This window comes from Colobus angolensis, unplaced genomic scaffold (assembly GCF_000951035.1).
Source record: "Colobus angolensis palliatus isolate OR3802 unplaced genomic scaffold, Cang.pa_1.0 Scaffold7, whole genome shotgun sequence".
Classification (NCBI taxonomy): domain Eukaryota; kingdom Metazoa; phylum Chordata; class Mammalia; order Primates; family Cercopithecidae; genus Colobus; species Colobus angolensis.
The window spans coordinates 29,642,982-29,658,538 of NW_012120709.1; the positions used below are offsets into that span (position 1 = coordinate 29,642,982).

A 15,557-nucleotide genomic window follows, 5' to 3' on the forward strand; every position below is an offset into this window, starting at 1 on the left:
GAAATATACCAGCCACCATCTCTGGGTTCTGTTTATCTTGGAGTTGACTTCGTTTCAGGTGAGCTTTTCCCAAGGGGAGCAAAATGGCCCCAGAATATAAATTCCAGGCTTAACTTTGACCAATTTAATTGTAAAAAGCCTGGGTTTGGTCAGTCTTGAGTCCTGCCACTTTTCCAGTGGAGGAACTCATACTCTAGTGGGGGAGACAATATATGAATACGTGATTACAGGGTAATATACTAAATGCCTGTGAAAGACATGTGGGAACAGAGCTGCACCTGCTTCCTGTTCCTACTTAGCAAAGGCGGGGAAGAATCTGATCAATTAATTCCTGCTGAGATATGAAGTAAGATAGGAACCAAATGCATTACCCTTCCCAGGGCCTTTTTGCTTATTTCATAGCATGTTCTTTTTCAGCATGTTTATTATCCAAGCCAACACCAAGTTGTTGGTAGGGCTGGTTTCCTCTATGGCATTTTCCTAGTTCTAGTACCACTCCCCTAATTCCAGCTTTTATCACTTCACTCCTATTCTCATCTTGAATAGCTCCCTGCCTCCTTCCTCTTCCCTCTCCAGAGCATTCTTCGCAAGCCTGTCAGATGAATTTGCCTACAGCACAGTTGTGATTGCAGCCCTCAAATCTGCTGGTTAAGCAATTTAAACTCTCTCCCCCTCAATTTCCTATAATAATCATTATAGAATGATTCAAATGATGCCCCCATGATTTCACTGAGTATTGGTAGTGATGGAAATGAGATCGTTTATGAGAAATCTTAATAATTATAAGGAGCTATACACATATATTATTACTGTTATGTTCTCTGCCCAGCTAAAAAGTGTTCATGGTGACCGGGCGCGGTGGCTCACGCCTGTAATCCCAGCACTTTGGGAGGCCGAGGGGGGTGGATCATGAGGTCAGGAGACAGAGACCAGACTGGCCAACATGGTGAAACCCCGTCTCTACTAAAAATACAAAAATTAGCTGGGCATGTTGGTGGGCTCCTATAATCCCAGATACTCAGGAGGTGAGGAAGGAGAATCACTTGAACCTGGGAGGCGGTGGTTGCAGTGAGTCGAGATTCCAGCCTGAGAAACAGAGCAAGACTCTGTCTCAAAAAAAAAAAAAAAAAAGAAGAAGTGTTCATGGAAGGAAGTCTGTGTGTAGCCCAGCCCTCCACCCTATAGTTTCAGCTCACTCTCTCACTTTCTCAAGCTCTTCTCTTCTCCCTTTACTTTTTTTTTTTTTGGAGACCAAGTCTTGCCCTGTTGCCCAGGCTGAATGCAGTGGCACGATCCTGGCTCACTGCAATCTCTGCCTCTGCCTTAGCCTCCCGAGTAGCTGGGACTACAGGTGTGTGCCACCGTGACTGGCTAATTTTTTTGTATTTTAGTAGAGACAGGATTTCACCATGTTGCTCACGCAGGTCTCAAACTCCTGATTTCAGGCAATCCGCCCACCTCCGTCTCTCAAAGTGCTAAGATTACAGGCATGAGCCACTGGACCCGGCCTCTTCTCTGCTTTCATAAAATGAATGCTCCAGCCTTTGAAGACTGATCTGTTCAATGTCCTCTGAGCATGTCTTAGAGTCTTGGCTGAACATTTTCCATACTAGTCCTCCCACCTGGAATGCTCTCTCCTCCACCTGCTCTCCCTCTCTCTACCTTCCTCAGATCTACTTCCCTTTCTAGCTAACTCCATTCCCACCTCTTCAGTAAAGGCTTCTTCCACCCACTCTGCCTGTTGCCAGTTTCTCCTGAGTTCCCTCCCCATAGTCCCACACACCTGGCCTGTAGCACAACAGCCTGGTTATAGATTTACATGAGTTTCCTCCACATGTGTGGGAATTGCTACCTCCTCTAAACTGAAATCCCCTTTGTTAAGGGCTGGATTGTGCCCCCCAGTCCCATTTGTATGTTGACGTCCTAACTCCTAGTGCCTCAGAAGGTAATGTCTTTGGAGACAGGGTCTTTTAAAAGTTAAAATGAGGTCATTAGGGTGGGCCCTGATTTAATATGACAAGTATGGTCATATGCCTTTATAGGAAGAGGAGATTAGGCCATAAAGAGGTGCAGGGAGATCATGTGAAGACACAGGGAGAATAAAGCCATTAAAAGCCAAGGAGAGAGGCCAGGCGTGGTGGCTCACACCTGGAATCCCAGCACTTTGGGAGGCCGAGGCAGGTGGATCACTTGAGGTCAGGAGTTCCAGACCAGCCTGGCCAACATGGTGAAACCCTGTCTCTACTAAAAATACAAAAATTAGCCAGGCGTGGTGGCGCATACCTGTAATCCCAGCTACCTGGGAGGCTGAGGCAGGAGAATCACTTGAACCCAGGAGGTGGAGGTTGCAGTGAGCTGAGATTGTGCCACTGCACTCCCGCCTGGATGACAGAGCGAGACTCCACCTCAAAAATATATATATAAATAAAATAAATAAATAAATAAATAAACACAATAAAAGCCAAGGAGAGAGGCCTTAGAGGAAACCAACCCTACCAATAACTTAATCTCAGACTTCCAGCTTCCAGAATTGTGAGAAAATACATTTCTGTTGTTTCCGTCACCCAGTCTGTGGTACTTTGTTTTGGCACCCCCAGAGAAAAAAATACATCCCTCAAGGACAGGTTACTTTTGATTTAGGTAATTTTAGCTCAATTTAGCTAAATACTTGCCAAGAACCTTGCCGCTTTTTCCCTTTGCCTCCACATTGCCCCCTATATCCTTTCCTGTTTATACCATATATGTCCCAAACACACTCAGGAGGGCCTGGTGAGGGATCTTGAGCACAGAAGTTGTGTGAGAAATATCTGGAGGGACAGAAGGATGTTGGATAAAGTGGTTCAGCCACTGGCGGATACAAATTGCCCTCAAAGGAAGCTCATTGAGGACATTTATTCTTTTTTTCTAAAGGTTTCTTTAGGAAACAACATCTCTTGCCATGGAACACATCTGGATGAACGAGTACAGAGCAGTGACATTAAATGTAATTGACATTACAGCATCTCTCTGGACCACGCTGATGGAGCTTCCAAGGTTTCAGGGCCTGTGTTGCAGCAAGGCTGACATTCAAGCTTGCCAGTCATCTGGAACACCGAGCTCTTCTCTCCCCCAGGCACAGAACAGCTTCCAGCGTTTGAGCAAATACAAGTTTCAGATATTTTCTCTCCAAGAGGGAGGGCTCAATTGAAAACATTTATCTAATCTTTTTCTCTGAATTTCTTTTTTTCTCTTGCCAGCTTCTCTCGTTTTCATCCCATTGCCATGACCACACTTGTCCCTAAAGATATACCTCTCCCACGTAAAATTTTGGCCCAAATATGGAAAAGACAAAATCCTCTTTCCTTGTGTCCCTTAATAAAGCTGAGGTGGGCTGCAGCATTCAAAAGGAACTCTACTATGAACTAAAGGGAGGGACTCCCCCAAAGACGCACACATAAAGACCATACAAATTTTGTGAAGTATTGGTTTTTAAACAACTGGTTCATAGGCACTAATTATTTCCATTGCACAGACGGAGGGATTCCCTTTTAATGCTTTTTAATTTTAATTTTATTTTTTCTGAGATAGGGTCTCGCTTTGTCCCCCAGGCTGGAGTGCGGTGGCACGATCTCAGTTCACTCCAGCCTCGACCTCCTGGATTCATGTGACCCTCCCACCTCAGCCTTCTTAGTAGCTGGGACTACTGACTTTTTTTTTTCAGAGATGGGGTTTCACCATGTTGGCCAGGCTGGTCTTGAACTCTTGAGCTCAAGCGATTCACCCACCTCAACCTCCCAAAGTGCTAGGATTACAGGTGTGAGCCACCTCTCCTGGCCTCCCTTTTAATTCTTAGGCTTTTCTTCCTTTGGTTCTTTTTTGTTCCCTTTTCTAGAAGGTGTTGCAATTGGATACGTATCATAATGGTGACCTTCCAGCCAATAAATGAGGTTGATGGCCCACACCAGGATGAGTATGGAGCCCTCATACTTCTCAGCTCTTGCTCTCCATGGCAAGATGGCGTCAATGCCAGACCGTGCCCTCTCTCACCCCCTCCTCCATTTAGGTAGGCTCAAGGATGACTTCCTTACACCTTACTCTGACTGGATTCTTACTCGTCAATGAGAAGCTGGTATGGACCAGAAAACTTGAACACGCAAAACTTGCCCCCTATCCTATAGCTCTGACTAAGTAGCTTTAGAACCTATAGGCACATTGGCTGGGGAGACAACTCGGCATGGAGGCCACCGAGGCAATGGCCTGTTCTGTGGTGTTGGTGAGCCACATTTAGGGGTGCCAAAGTCTTGTCCATTTGTGTTAGCCATGCAAGTAGGGCATTGAAAAAGTAGATATTTTATTCTGCAGTTTTATACTGTTTGGCTAGAAGGGATTTAAATCTCCGATGTCAGATATCACGACATAAGAGATATCATGATATGGCATGGCATGTCAAATAAATAAGGTGACCACTTAGGATTAGGGAATAATCACTGATTTGGAATCAAGAGGTCCAGGATTGAGCCCTAGTTTTATCAGCAACTAATCTGAATGACCTTGGATAAATCCCCCTCATTTTTCTGGGTCCCTAAAATAATAACTACTTTACTTTTCACTGAAATGGTTATAATTCACTGTGAAGGTCCACATTTTCACTCACTGATCAGATGTTCTGATGGGCAGTTATACATGCTTTTGATGAATATAATGGGAAACGAAATATGTAGTTACTGTAATTTGTTTGGTGGTCAAAACTATTTCAAAATACGGGGCTCATTGAGAGGAAAATAACAGAAAGAGCCCTGGTGGTTAAAAAGTTAGGGACTACTAGAATAGATGATACAGAAATCACTTTGTTTTTTGAGACAGGGTCTCACTCTGTTGCCCAGGTTGTAGTGCAGTGTCACGATCTCAGCTCACTGCAGCCTCGATCTTCTGGGCTCAAGTGATCCTCCTGCCTTAGCCTCCTGAGTAGCTGGGACTACAGACATGTGCCGCCATATACCCAGCTAACTTAAATTTTTTTTTTTGTAGAGATATGGTCTTACTGTGTTCACCAGGGTGGTCTCAAACTCCTGGCCTGAAGGGATCCTCCTGCCTCAGCCACCCAAAGTGCTGAGATTATGGGCATGAGCCACCATGCTCGACCTCAGAAGACCTTTCTAACTCTGGCATTTTAGAATTCTTGACTTGTATTACCATTGCACAAGGGAAGTGTTGAAGCCTAGGCAAGTGCCGAAGATGGGAATAGCGAGGTGGTGAGAGACTAGGGAAGGCAGGGGAGGGCAAGAGTGTTTACCAGATGATTGCTAGCTGTAACACAGCAAATTCGTTCTCTCATTTGGTACTTACACCTATCCTGTGAGGAAGGTATTATTATTTTAATGATAGAGAAACTGGCTCAGAGGGGTTAGTTTTGCATAACTTACAAACGGTAGAGCTAGAATTTTACTTTAGTTCCAGGTCTACTGGTTTTCAAAACGTACATTCTTTTTCTGATACCATAATGTCTTTTCATCCAGAGATGTGATAACCAGCCTCCAAGATGGTGTGAAGGGACTCTTGCCTCCTGGTATTCGTGTCCTTGTATAGTCCCTATATTGAATAAGACTGAGCTTTGTAACCAGTAGGATTTTGCAGAAATGATAGTGTGTGACTTCCGAGACTCAGTCATAAAACATATTATGGCTTCTCCTTTGCTCTCTTGAATTGCTCTCTGTGGGAAATCAGGTACCATGGCATGAGAATGACAAAGCAGCCCAAGGAGAGGCCCACGTGGGGAGGAACTGAGGTTTCCTGCCAACAATTAAAACCTGTAAATATACCATATAAGGAACTATGATAGAATGAGTGTTTATGTCCCCCGGAAAATTCATATGTTGAAGTTCTAACCCTCAACGTGGCTATATTTGGAGATGGGGCCACTAAGGAAGTAATTAAGGTTAAATGGGTGGGGCCCTGATCCAATAACATTAGTGTCCTTATGAGAAGAGACACCAGAGAGATAGCTCTCTCTCTGTCTCTCACCTCACACGTAGGCACCGAGGAAAGGCCGTGTGAGGATGCAACAAGAGGGCAACCATCTACAAGCCAGGAAGACAGACCTCACCTGACACTGAATTTGTCGGCACCTTGATCATGAATTTTAGCTTTCAGAAAATAAATGTCTGTTATTTAAGTCACCCAGCCTGTGTCATTTTATGACAGCCTGAGCATACAGGCTAAAACAGAAGCAGATCCTTCAGCCCCAACCAAGTCTTCAGAGGACTGTAGCCAACCTTGGCTGCAAACTCGGGCATGATACTGAGCCAGGAACACCTAGCTAAGCTGCTTCTGAATTCCCGATTCGTAGAAACTGTGAAATAATAAATGTTTGTTGTTTTCACCATTAAGTGGTGGTCGGGGGGATTTTTTCTGTAGTAATAGATAACTGATGGAAGAAGTGAGGGAGAGGGTCTTTTGTCCCAAGGCATTAAAGCCCATTGCCATTTTGTACAGCTGGAAGAAGGAAGCATCATTTGTGAGTCTTTACCTGTGGTATGGAAATGCTTTCTTCTTTCAGCTATACAAAATGGTGGAGAAATGTGAGGGAGAGATGCCCAGCTTTGCTCCATCCCACAGATAAAAATCCCACAACGCGCTTGCTTCTTCCCAGAAAGCGTTGCTAAGCTTCCCCAGCAGCAGTCCACATGGCTGCAGGGAAAACCTCCATGGATATCAATCACTGCTTGGACACTTTGTTTCCAGGACTCTGCCTTTTACTTCCCTAAGCAATTGTTTTGGTTAAGATTTCTATTCAGTGGCTGAGGCTTGTGACCAAAATAACATTTAACAGCATTAGGAACAGAAACACTGAGGGACACATTTACTCCCAGGAAAACAGAGGAGTCCCAGAGGTTAAAAGCCTAGGGCCAATTTATCAGCGGGCTCTGAATCCAAAACAAAACTCAGGCACTGGGAGAGGTGACCATCACAGAGTAGCCACAGCAGGGTGGAATCTTCTGAGTAGTTTTAGGACATCAGATGTAACCTTCAGTCATCCCAGTCCAGAAGAATACTTGAGTGGCAGAGCCAGGATATCTTAGAAGTCACCCAGGACAACCTCTTTATATCACGAATAAAGAAGAAATGAGGGCCAGGTGCGGTGGTTCACGCCAGTAATTCCAGCACTTTGGGAGGCCAAGGTGGGTGGATCACTTGAGGTCAGGAGTTCGAAACCTGCCTGACCAACGTGGAGGAAACCCCATTTCTACCAAAAATACAAAATTACCCAGGCGTGGTGGCATATGCCTGTAATCCAGCTACTCGGGAGGCTGAGGCAGGAGAATCACTTGAACCCCAGCGGGGTAGGGGCGGAGGGTGCAGTGAGCTGAGATCGTGCCACTTCACTCTAGCCTGGGCAAAAGAGTGAAACTCTGTCTCAAAAAAAAAAAAAAAAGAGATAGTGAAGGCCCAGAGTGGAGTTACCGGTCTGGGTTCACAGCATGTGCGTAACAGAGCAGAGACCGGGACGCTGGTCTTTGGATGTTAACTGCGAGTGGTTTCACTGCCTTTCAGCACTGGGGAGAGAGTGGGGGGCCATTTTCTTCTTCTAAGTGGTATTTTGGAACCAACCGAGTACCGCCCCATTGCCCTCCCCACAGCCATTTCTTTATTACATTATTTTTTTCCTGCTGCTTCCAACCCGTTCTCTTCTGCACAAAATCCCTATTTCAGTCTCCCAGGCTTTCACATACATTACTCAATCTACCTGAAAAGTACTCTATACTGCTTCACTCGAACTCTGACACCCAGCAAGCCTTTGTCAGGGCAGGAAGATGGTGTAACGCAAAGCACCCCTACTGCACGGTTAGGCTGGGTCTCTAATATTGACCACTGGTCTGCACTGGGATCTTAGGCAAGTCACGTACTGCCTCTCAGCCTCTAAGTGCCCTTCCAATTATAGTCTGCCATCCCATCAGTCAGCGGAAGCAATCCTTTTTAATGAGTTACCCAGCTAACTCTTAGTGCGTCTAGATAATAGAATGCTGCAATCTTAATAAAATGCTTCCCTCCTGGAGAAGGCTGTTCAACGGCTGGAACAGTGGTGGTGAATTCAGGATCGGTGGAAGGTTTGGGTGTCAGTCTCCTCCAATGCTGGAAATCAGTCTTGGGGACTCCAGGGACTGTGCTGCTCTGGCCTGATGCCTTTGCAGCACTGGGTGGACCTGCCCTCCTCTCTGGGCCTCACTGCCTACCCCTTTACAAGGGTCCTGCTCGTTGTTTTCCCATACGTGTCGTGCTGTTGGATGTATTATTTTAGTTTTGCAGTAGACCACAAAGCCAGGAGACTATCCGATTATTTACAGTCTCTAAAATCAGGGTTAGTTCAACTGTTGTCCTTATGCTGTGCTGGGTTAAACATAGGGACTTTGGAACTAGATAGACCTGGGTTCGAAATCTGATTTGTCACTTCCTGGCTGTTGCACTTGAGCAAGTTTCTTCACCCCTCTGAGCCCCAGGTTGTTTTCCTTTACAAAGGGTAGTGCGCGTGATGCACAGCACACAAGGTAATGGTTACTAAGGTTGAATAAGATAATCACATTCAATGTGTGGCATAGAGAGAATGTTCAGTGACTATTAGCTATGACCATTGCTATTCTACGTCTAATGCATTGAACTCCTTTCTATGTGCCAGGGATTGTGCTAGGCACTTGGGAGTCAAATATAAGTCAGACCTCCCTTAAGCAGTTCATGAAGTAGTTGCTATGCAGGCCTAGTTCTAAGACATTTGGAAAATGTGAGAAAAGCCAAAGATCTGTCAAAGCATTAACAAAATCATTGTGCTCAAAATTGGATGTGTATATGTTATTTAAAAAATACTTAAAGCAGTGTTTGGAAAGCCCAGCAAAAACCCAGTATCTTCCGGAAATGGTTTAACAGTTACTTGCAGTGAGAAGGTAAATATCAGCCTTCCAGAATGTGCTCATAGTAGATTATGGAATTAACCCATGTGGGAGCCTGCAGGCCACGAAGATGGAACTGTACTTGGCCCGGTGATGGGGCAAGTCTGCACGTGACAGGAAGGAGGAGGAAGAAACAGGCGGTGGGTGAGGAGGCTACAGTGTGTCTTCTCAGGTCTCCTGTGGGCAGGCAGCCTGGGGCACCCTCCAGGCAGCGTCTGAGTGTGGGCAGCATCTGAATGAGAACATGAGAACCTGTCACTTGCTGGTTGGAGTCAAGGAATTAATAAAATTGGTGCGGTGCGTCAGTTTTAATTTATGTTAGTCTTACTGTTTCGATCTTGGCATAATTATCTCACACTTAACAGAATAAGGGAGGGGCAACTGACACGAACAAGGCAGTGAGGTGGCGGGAGGCCCAGGGGGCACACAGGAAGGGTGGCTTTTGGAGGATGGCTGTGGCGCCTTGAGTCTGCAGGGATGAGTAGGTGTTTTCCGTAATTCTCTGCCAATCCTCTCAGTCAATTAATAGTTGTTGCTTTAAAAAATTACTTTTGATTTCTAGTCAAAAGGAAGAAAAATGAGGAACATATCAATTTTTTTTTTTTACGTCTACCACATTGGTTTGTTTTTAAGACCTCCTGCCTGATGATGATGATAATTTTACTTTTGTAACAAGCTGTTAAATGTTCGAAGAACCACAAAACAGACCCTGACGGTAAGAATTTATTTCAATAATCCCAGCTGGGTGCGGTGGCCCACGCCTGTAATCCCAGCAGTTTGGGAGGCTGAGGCAGGAGGATCACTGGAGGTCAGGAGTTTGAGACCAGCCTGGCCAATATGGTGAAACCCTGTCTCTACTAAAAAATACAAAAATTAGCCGGTCATGGTGTCACGTGCCTGTAGTCCCAGCTACTCAGGAGGCTGAGGTAGGAGAATCGCTTGAACCCAGGAGGCACAGGTTGCAGTGAGCCAAGATTGCACCACTGCATTCCAGCCTGGGCAACAGAGACCTGTCTCAAAAGGCTGAGGCAGGAGAATCGCTTGAACCCAGGAGGCACAGGTTGCAGTGAGCCGAGATCGCACCACTGCATTCCAGCCTGGGCAACAGAGACCTGTCTCAAAAAAAAAAAAAAAAGAATTTATTTCAATAATCCAGTTATACCCTGAGCTTTTTCCTGAGAAGGTAAATAGATACGGACATTTTTAGACGGACAGTGCTTAGAAGCATGTTTTGCTGCATGTCTCCACTGCACTTTTTAATGATTTCCTAAATGCTGGCTCACATGGACACAGTTAATTTCAACGGAAAATCAGAGAGTGAAGCAGATAGGCAACAAGAAATTTGGGAAAGGAGCTGAATTATGCAGAATTATTTGGATTGGCTCAAGTTAGAGACAAATCTCTAATTGACTTATTTTCTAAGATGCATAATGGCTTGGTCCTACTTCCATTCTCTTTCTTGTGAAGCCTCTTCCTCTATAAACATCTCAGGCATGAATTCTTCAAAGAAACTGACAAGGGCAAGGGGCACGGTGGCTCAAGCCTGTAATCCCAGCACCTTGGGAGGCCGAGACGGGCCGATCACCTGAGGTCAGGAGTTCAAGACCAGCCTGGCTAACCTGGTGAAACCCCATCTCTACTAAAAATACAAAAATTAGCTGGCTGTGGTGGTGCACACCTGTAATCCTAGTTACTCAGGAGGCTGAAGCAGGAGAATTGCTTGAACTTGGAGGTTGCAGCGAGCCAAGATCACGCCACTGCACTCCAGCCTGGGTGACAGAGTAAGAACTTGTCTCAAAAAAAAAAAAAAAAAGTGACAAGAAACTTGCCTTCCTATTTATTGACTGAAACAGGCAGCGTTAGATTTCCTTGGCCTTCTTTTGACAGCAGCACTGGAAAGGGGCAGGAAAGGCAGTTACTTGTCCAAAGGTATGTACTAGGTGTGTACCGGGTGCCTACTAGGTACCCAGCCCTGGGCCTAGCCCTGGGCCCTGCCCAGTGAGATTTGTAAGATCAGTGCTTTAAGACTTGGTTTCTAATCACAAGTTACTTATAATCTATTTGAGAGGGTAGAACTAAGATAGATGGAGCAAATAATTTAACCTGTTAAATATTTATCAAGCCCTTACCATGCACTAAACCAGTCATGCTCAGCCTGCAAGTTGAGAAGCACTGATTTTTTTTTTTCTTCTTTAAATGCAGAATGGGGTCAGGTGTGTGTGGTGGCTCATGCCTGTAATCCCAGCACTTTGGGAGCCCACGGTGGGTGGATTACTTGAGCCTAGGAGTTTGAGACCAGCCTAGGCAGCATGGTGAAACCCCATCTCTAAAAAAAGAAAAAAATACAAAGAATTAGCCAAGCATAGTTGCATGTGCCTGCAGTCCCAGCTACTTGGGAGGCTGAGATAGGAGGATTTCTTCAGCCCGGGAGAGACAGGTTGCAGTGAACCAAGATTGCACCACAGCATTCCAACCTGGCAACAGAGCAAGATTCTGTCTCAAAAAATATAAATAAAGAAAGAAACAAATAAATAAAAATAAATACAGAATGGCTGGGCATCACCCCTCAGAAAAGCAGTCCCCCAGGAGTAGATTTTGGATCATCACCATCATCTGGTCACGTATTACACATGCAGACTCTTGGACCTAAACTCCTTGGGGATAGATTCCAGCAATCTGTGTCTTCATAAGCCCTGCAGGTGCTAACGACGCACTGGCTCTCAAATTGGAGAAGCACTTGATTCAGTAGGCCTCATGTACAATGTGAGGCTCTGAGCTCCTGAATACCTGCAAAGCTGCACAGAGAACCTTAATGTGCAGCCAGGATTGAGAACCCCTGTGCTGGCAACAGGAAAGATGCAGAGATGCCGAGAACATGGCCCCAGCGTTAAGGAGCTCACAGTTTAGTGGACGATGTTAAACCAAATGCTACTGAGTGCCACAGAACAGCTCAGTCTAAGGGGAAGTTCCTGGAGGACATAGAGCTCATTTTAGAGTTGAGCAGGATTTTAAAGAGCTACAGGAAGATCTCTCAGAGGGACAGATGAGAAGAAGGGCCAGAGGCAGGAAACAGTGGGAAGAACAGACAGCGACTCAGCTTTAAAGAAAGCATCCATTTATTCATTTAACAAACATTTCCTGAGAGTCTACTCTTCAGCTGATTATTTATGATTTATAGCGCACCAGTTTCCAAAAAGGACTTGAGGAGGTTTATAGTGTTAAAACACATCCAAAACAGGAACATGTATAATGTATAATGCATGTATAATGCAAATAGAACAGAGACCCATTAAGAGGAACTGGGAAATAGATCTTTCGGGCACCTGGGATGAATTAATTGAGGGCTTGCTGAGAGCAAGACACCGTCAGAGGTGCTATGGGGTTTACTGAGCAAGATGAAGAAGCTTATAGTCTACAAGGGAAGATAAAATGTACATAAATGACTGGGTGTGGTGGCTCACACATGTAATCCCATCGCTTTGGGATGCCAAGGTGGGCGGATCGCTTGAGCTCAGGAGTTTGAGACCAGCCTAGGCAACATGACAAAACCTTGTCTCTAAAACAAATACAAAAAAAAGCCAGGCATGGGTGGCAAGTGCCTGTAGTCCCAGCTACTTGGGGGGCTGAGACAGGGGGATCACTTGAGCTCAGTAGGCTCAAAAGCTGCCTGTGGGTCAAGATCGCACCACTGCACTCCAGCCTGGGTGACAGAGTGAGACCCTGTCTCAAAAAAAAAAAAAAAAAAGAAGAAGAAGAAAACCAAAAAACAAAAATATTAACATAAATAACCATATTTAGGCAAAGAGCCATGGCAGATTCAAGGCAGGAGAGATCATTCCTAGCTGGGAAAGTGGGTACCTGTACCTTGAAGAAGGGAGAGGATCTGGGGGCTGAAAGAAGGAGAGATTAGGGCTACAGTTGGAAGCAGGAAGAAGAGTCAGAGGAAAGAAGGGTGTTCACAAATTCCCTAAGCAAAGAGACAATGGAGACAAAGAATAGGATAAAGCAGTGGGAATCCTGAGAGTTCCCATTGAAAATGCCATGGCTAGATCTGAGAGGGTCTTCACTTCAGTTGGAGAAATTTGTGTCCTGCTTGCTAGTCAGTGAGGGGTGACTGAAGGTGTTTCAGCAAGGAAGTAACCTGGGGAAGTTATACTTCAGAAAGATTAATTTAGCAGACACATGTAGCATGGAGCAGAAAGACAGGCTACAGGTAGGGAGACCACTCAGGAGGCTGAAGCCTGGTCTAGACTCCAGAGGAGAAGTCAGTGGCAGGAGAGAAAGGGAGAGAGTTGAAAGAGACACTATGGAGCTGTAATCTATGGCTTGCTTCTCAAAATGTGGTTTGGGGACCAGCAGCAGCAGCAGCACCTGGGAGCTTGTTACAAAAGTAGAACCGAGAGCTCCACCCAGATCCCTACTGAATCAGAATCTGCAGTTCGCCAGGAACCTTCAGTAAAAGGGGAGAATCACTGGCCACTAGGGCCTGGCAACTTACTAAGTGTAGGGGGTAGGAGAGGGAGAAGGTCCTAAGGTAATGTCAGATCTTTCAAGGATTGGATCATAGGGCTTAGAGGTAGAGTCAAAATTAATTTGTGTGGAGGCCGAGAGGACCAGACTAATGATCAGCTTATGGTTCTGAGGCCCACAGTCAGAGGGAGATGTTGGGAGCTAGAGTGTCTCTGCTTAAATTTTGTATCTTTGCTGCAAATCATTGTACAGTGGAGACAATCACATCGTCTACAGGTTCCCTCTGTAAAATGGATCAATGACAATAGTGCCCACATTTTGCTTTATAAAAAAAATCCAAATTAATTGACCAACTGTTTATTTTCCAACAATAGTAATGATAGTGATATTAACAACAACATGGTCTACCATTTATTTATTAGTGTTTGCTCTGTTCCAGGGGAAGTACTAAATAATTTGCTTCTATGAAAATCAATAGTAAGTGCCTACCAAAAATTGTCCTTGTCTGTTATATTTACCACCCTTTGTATCATATAATTTATCTATTTCTCTGTCTGTTTACCTTCATAGACTCCCCTTGGATTTCCTGGTACCTAAAATAGGGCCTCACAATTAGTAGGAGCTCATTGATTTAGTTATTTTTATTTTTATTTTATTTTTTGGGAGGAAGTCTTGCTCTGTCTCCAAGCTGGAGTGCAGTGGCCCAGTCTCAGCTCATTGCAACTTCCGCCTCCCGGGTTCAAGCAATTCTCCCACCTTAGCCTCCCCAGTAGCTGGGATTACAGGCATGTGCCACCACGCCTAGCTAGTTTTCGTATTTTTAGTAGGAGACAGGGTTTTGTCATGTTGGCCAGGCTGGTCTCGAATTCCTGACCTCAGTTGATCCACCCGTCTTGGCCTCCCAAAGTGCTGGGATTACAGATGTGAGCCACTGTGCCTGGCTTGATTTTTTTTTTTTTTAAATGAATGAAAAACCAATCAAGTGAGAGTAGCTATCTGCATAGCACTTTAAACGCCATGACGCTTTGGCATATGGCATTGCCCTTGTTTATGCATCTGTCTCATATGGGAAGAGATGAGCTTATCCATTTTCCTGTTCCCAGTCTGAACCTAGTGTCAGCCTCAATAAAGTAAGTGCTCAAAAAATTTAGATGAATAATTGAGTTTGAAGTTTGCACTAATAGGTTTTTAAAACACAGTAATACTCTCCTAAAGTTAGTAAAAGCACCCTTAGAATCATTGGAATTGAAACTAACCAAAGAATGTTATAACATAATCAAGTATATTCAAGTATGTCCAAGAAAGAAAGGATGTCGTAACAGAAGGGTCATGATCTCTACAAAGTTCTAGAAAAAGGACTGTACAGATGTGATTTTGACAGTATCATTCTAGATTGTGCACAGGACAGGCTACAACAGACACCTCTTCAGACTACAGACAACTTCTCCCGTTTTTACCAGCCTGATGGAAGGATCCTCATATCCACCATAGCATCTTCTGATCTGTCAGCTGCCCTCTGACGACAAGGCATCCCCCAGGAGGGAGTGTTTCCAAACAAGTAGCTAACGTTGGTATGAACAGGCTGTTAAAAACAGCCTGAAAGTAGGGAGAAGTTGGAATCCCAGCTCCAACATATCTTACCATATGCTCTAAAACTTTGAGCAATTTACTTGACCTATTACAACTTTAGTTTCATTCATAAGAATGAAACTAACAATTATGACATTAAAACAACAAAATAGTGTATATGAAGTCCACGATCCAGTATCTAGTACCTGCCACATGATATTAATACTCTAGCCGTGTTCCTGACCATCCCTTCCCTCCATGTCCAGATGTTCCTCTCATAGTTAACATTAAGACTTTATTATTTTTCTGCATTCTGGCAGGTGCATGAAGGCCCATGGTGTCCATGGTGACCATCTTAAAGTACTGATTCCCTGTGGCCTTAGCAGCTTGCCACTAAAAGCTTTCCTCTTTTTAGCATCATTATTTTCAGTTTCCTGACTTGCTAGAAATTCAGCGAGCCAGCTTCAAAAGCAGTCTTCTTTGTACCCAGCCCAAAGACTGTAGGGACCATTCCCAAACCCTCCCTTAATCTTTCATCAGCTCAAGGACTAAGAGAGCACAGGGTCTACCCAGGACAAGTGAGACCTAGTGTGCCCTCTC

At 44.8% G+C, this 15,557-nt stretch overlaps 1 protein-coding gene and 1 pseudogene across 1 annotated transcript in view; both read right to left on the bottom strand.

Annotated features, from left to right (window-relative positions):
* CLMP (CXADR-like membrane protein) overlaps positions 1-15,557 on the bottom strand; it is a 122,359-nt gene that overhangs the window by 78,397 nt on the left and 28,405 nt on the right. The gene's annotated exons all lie outside the window — the stretch shown is intronic.
* LOC105501180 overlaps positions 1-15,557 on the bottom strand; it is a 28,811-nt pseudogene that overhangs the window by 12,834 nt on the left and 420 nt on the right.